The following is a 5,177-nucleotide window of genomic DNA, read 5'->3' as shown; positions in this document are numbered from 1 at the left end:
ACATTTCCCCATAAGAGAGGCTGCCAAGTATAAACAACTAGATTGTCGGATGCCACACATACCAAGCATTTCAATCATACACACAATATGCTCGATATGTGCAAATACAACATGGCATCACAACAAAACTCTACAAATCAAGTACTTTATTTAAAGGCTCCAGAGAGCCATACATAACATGTTCACACAGGTAGGGGTCACATGACCCGACACTCAAGTCATACAACCATACAAGCACATGCGGAAGCAAATAGTCTGAATACAGACACTAGAAAGAAAGAAGGCTTCTCGGAGCCTGTCTATCTACATAGGGCCCTCCATGGCCAGGATCACCATCTTGGTGGCAAGTCACTCATCGACGTCGAGGTCTACATAAAACCCATCGAAGGGGGCGGTGTTGTCGTCTGAAAACAATAATTAAGCAAACATGAGTACAAAGGTACTCAACAAGTCTTACAACAGAACCTACTATACACGCTCATTCTCAAGAAGGTGGTGGAGTTATTGCAGCAAGCCAGCTTTGACTCTTGGCTAAGCTATCCTACGAGACACCACTAGTAAAATAGTTTTCGCACACGAGTCCACTAATCACCAACACAATACTCTAACTGGGATCCTCCCTCGTCATCCTACGAGAGCGCCATCCTCGATACTCACACTTATCTTGAGTCTTTTAGTAGTAACCGTTAACTTGTCTATGAACTGTATAGGCAACCAAGTAGTCCTTTACCGCGGACGCGGCTATTCGAATAGATGATGTTAACCCTGCAGGGGTGTACTTCTTCATACACGCTCTCACCACTTACCGTCGTTTACACGACATGTACTCGGCAACCTTCAAGCGGAAGCCGAACGAGGGTGTCGGCCATGGCTTACCTAAACACTCAAGTCTCTAGTCCAGGTTTATCGCCTATCCAGGTTCCATCCACAGGGAGTCCGGCCGAGGTTTCCACTTACGGCCCCGAACGATGTGAACAGGGTCCCGAGACGCCAAACGGGCGCCTGGCATACCCGGCCACAGTGTATCTACCGCAACATAGCCCACCCCTAGGGTCAGCACTACGCACGGCCGCCAACACATAACCTACAAACACCAGAAACTAATTGCAACTCCTGGATAGAGTACTAGGGTGATTAAGAAGCCGAGAGGGTCCACTGGTTTCGGGCCCAATGTATGGTAGTAGCTGATTCTTAAATTACACATACAGATCTCAGTTCTTAGGGACGGCCTCAATGAAACAACCCACCATGTACTCCTACATGGCCTCTCATCGATACCTTTACCAAATCATGTTCAACACATTCCTCACATTACCGACATAATCATTTCACTCTAGCCCATCAACCAGATGAACCAGACCTGACACAACTCTTAGCATAGCAGGCATAGCAAGGTAGGAAACACATACATGGCTCAATCAACTCCTACACATGCTAGTGGGTTTCATCTAGTTACTGTGGCAATGATAGGTCATGCAGAGGATAAGGGTTCAACTACCGCAGCACACAACAGTTTGGAATGTTGTTGTCTTAATGCAGTAAATGAGAGCAGAGGCGAGAACATTGGATTGTATCAATATGATCAATGGGGCTGCTTGCCTGATGGAGTAGTAGTAGGGTACTGCCCTTCAGTTGGATACTCGGAGATATCCTCGGATGCAGAACCTACCATGAGAGACACCACAGAAGATAATCAACACATGGCAATATGCAACAATATGATGCATTCTATGACATGGCAAAATGATGTGTCCTGCATAATGCAATGTGAAACAAGTTGAAATGGGTCCATTTGAATCAAAGATTCAAATGGAAGCTTAAGTTCTTATGCATAATAAGTGTATTAGCTTGTTTCACCTAAACAGCAAGGTCAAAGTGTTTTTGTCATGCATGAAACCATTACAAATGGATAGATTGAATTTTTCTGATCATTTTTCATATATAATTTGTTGGATTTGGAGCTATGGTTGATTTTATATGATTTTTAGAAGTTTTGGCTATTTTCTGGAATTTCCTATATAAAAATAAATCCAGAAATTAAATAACTGCGTCAGCACTGCGTCACTGTGACGTCAGCGAGTAAAAGGTGCCAGCCCAGGTCAAACCTGACTGGTGGGCCCCATCTGTCAGTGTCTCTGTGTACTAACTAAGCTAGTTAGTTGATAGAGGCAAAGGTGTCCCGTCTTTCGATGAGATGATGGATATCGCTTTGGTGGAAGTCGACTTTGACGATCCGACTACGAACGTGCGAGGACGTCGCGCCTTAGCAATCGCTAAACCAACTCCGAGAGGTTATTGACCACGCCGGAGCACGATCAACCTGACCACGAGGGTCTGTTTCCTGCGAGCAAACGAAGAACAAGCAAGAAACCGAGATTGCAATCTGGATATTGCGAATATAAGATGAAAGCTTTATTGATCAAGGTGGGGTTCTGTGACGCCTTTGTCTGGTCGTTGAACACAAACGAAGTACGCGAAGTTGCAGCTATGGCGAACTTTTAATCTAAACAAAACCCAAAGTCTAAACGATGCCCTAAGGGCTGTATATATGGTGGAAGAGGGGGGAATTTCGTGGCCCTTGGTGGAGGGGTCCGAAATCAACCCTATCTCTTGTTTCCCCACACATACGGACTCTAAAAATAGCCTATACTTATGTATTTCGAAATTACATGGGCCTGGCCCAATAATAAGGTGACGCAGCACCTAAAATAGCCTCGGGACGAAATTTATGAAGTGGCATCTTGTATATTTCGTCCAAGGCTTCATGCACCCATTATGGTGGCTTCAAAGTCCTGAAATCATCACTTGTAACTCCGTTCTTGTTCACCTTGCGCATGCCATCATCTCCATGCTTGTTCTTGCTCCAATGTTCATCCTTCTCCAAGCTAGGCCCTTCATTTGTAAGCAAAACAAATGTATCCAATTTAGGCAGCATCATATTCTCATGAACATTAGAATCATTACCAAGAAACGAAAGTACCTGGTAATTTAGTTGGCGTGCACGAGCTCTAGTAATTGGTCCAGTATGTATAGCAGCAGGGGCTGTGGGTGTAACAATTGTATTGATGTCCTCATCATCCTCCCCTTCTTGAAATGAAGTCGTCCTCGACGGAAGTTCATCTTCCTCACCCAAATAAGGCTTCAAATCTGCAATGTTAAAAGTGGGACTAACCCCAAAATCTGCAGGCAGCTCAAGTTTATATGCATTATCATTTATTTTCTCTAACACCTTAAAGGGACCATCAGCACGTGGCATTAACTTTGATTTGCTCAAATCAGGAAATCTATCCTTACGCAAATGTAACCAAACAAGATCTCCAGGTGCAAACACAACATGTTTTCTACCCTTATCTCCAGCAAGTTTATATTTAGCATTCATGCGCTCAATGTTTTCCTTAGTTAACTCATGCATTTTTAAAATCAATTCAGCACGTTGTTTAGCATCAAAATTAACCTTCTCCGAAGATGGAAGAGGCAACAAATCAATAGGTGCACGAGGTAGGAAACCATACACAACTTCAAAAGGGCACATCTTAGTAGTAGAATGCAATGAACGATTATAAGCAAATTCAATATGAGGCAAGCATTCCTCCCACATTTTCTTATTATTCTTCAAAACAGCCCTAAGCATAGTAGACAACGTTCTATTCACTACTTCAGTTTGTCCATCAGTTTGGGGGTGACAAGTAGTACTAAAAAGCAGTTTAGTCCCCAACTTAGCCCACAAACATCTCCAAAAGTGGCTAAGAAATTTAGTATCACGATCTGAAACAATAGTATTTGGCACACCATGCAAGCGAATAATTTCACGAAAGAACAAATCAGCAACATTAACAGCATCATCACTTTTATGACATGGTATAAAGTGTGCCATTTTCGAGAATCTATCCACGACAACAAATATGCTATCCCTCCCCTTCTTTGTTCGAGGTAAACCTAAAACAAAGTCCATAGATATATCCTCCCAAGGAACACTAGGTACAGGCAAAGGCATATATAAACCATGAGGATTGAGTCGTGACTTAGCTTTTTGACATGTAGTGCAGCGAGCAATAAAACGCTCAACATCCCGTCTCATCTTTGGCCAAAAGAAATGTGTAGCAAGTACGTCCTCCGTCTTTTTCACGCCAAAGTGTCCCATTAATCCTCCTCCATGCGCCTCCTGCAACAACAAAAGACGAACGGAGCTAGCTGGAATGCATAGCTTGTTAGCACGAAACACAAATCCATCGTTAACAACAGCTTGTTCCACATTCTTCCTTCTTTACAATTCTGCATTACATCTTTAAAATCAGCATCATGCACATATTGATCTTTGATGGTCTCCAAACCAAATATTTTGAAGTCAAGTTGTGAAAGCATAGTATAGCGACGAGACAATGCATCAGCAATAACATTTTCTTTTCCCTTCTTGTGTTTAATGACATAAGGGAAAGTCTCAATGAATTCAACCCATTTAGCATGTCTACGATTCAGTTTAGCTTGACTTTTAATATGTTTCAAAGATTCATGATCAGAATGTATAACAAATTCTTTGGGCCATAAATAATGTTGCCATGTTTCTAAAGTCCGAACAAGAGCATATAATTCTTTATCATAAGTAGAATAATTCAGACTAGGCCCACTCAATTTTTCAGAAAAGTATGCAACAGGTTTGCCATCTTGTAATAACACACCTCCTAATCCAATTCCACTAGCATCACATTTAAGCTCAAAAGTCTTATTAAAATCAGGAAGTTGGAGTAAAGGAGCATGTGTCAACTTATCTTTCAATACCGTGAAGGCTTCTTCCTGTGCGGTACCCCAAACAAAAGGCACATCCTTCTTTGTAAGCTCGTTGAGAGGTGCAGCAATGGTGCTGAAATCTCTCACAAAACGCCTATAGAATCCAGCGAGGCCAAGAAAACTCCTCACTTGTGTGACCGTTTTGGGCTGCGGCCAACTCTCAATAGCTTCAATCTTGGCTTTGTCAACTTCAATTCCCTGTGGAGTAACAACATAGCCAAGAAAAGATACTCGGTCGGTGCAAAAGGTGCACTTCCCAAGGTTACCAAACAAACGTGCATCACGTAGAGCAATAAAAACAACATGTAAATGTTCCAAATGTTCTTCCAAAGATCTGCTATAAATCAGTATATCATCAAAATAGACTACCACAAATCGTCCAATGAAAGCAC

Source organism: Triticum dicoccoides, chromosome 4A (genome assembly GCF_002162155.2).
Source record: "Triticum dicoccoides isolate Atlit2015 ecotype Zavitan chromosome 4A, WEW_v2.0, whole genome shotgun sequence".
Classification (NCBI taxonomy): domain Eukaryota; kingdom Viridiplantae; phylum Streptophyta; class Magnoliopsida; order Poales; family Poaceae; genus Triticum; species Triticum dicoccoides.
Note: the sequence above shows the minus strand (reverse complement) of the source record.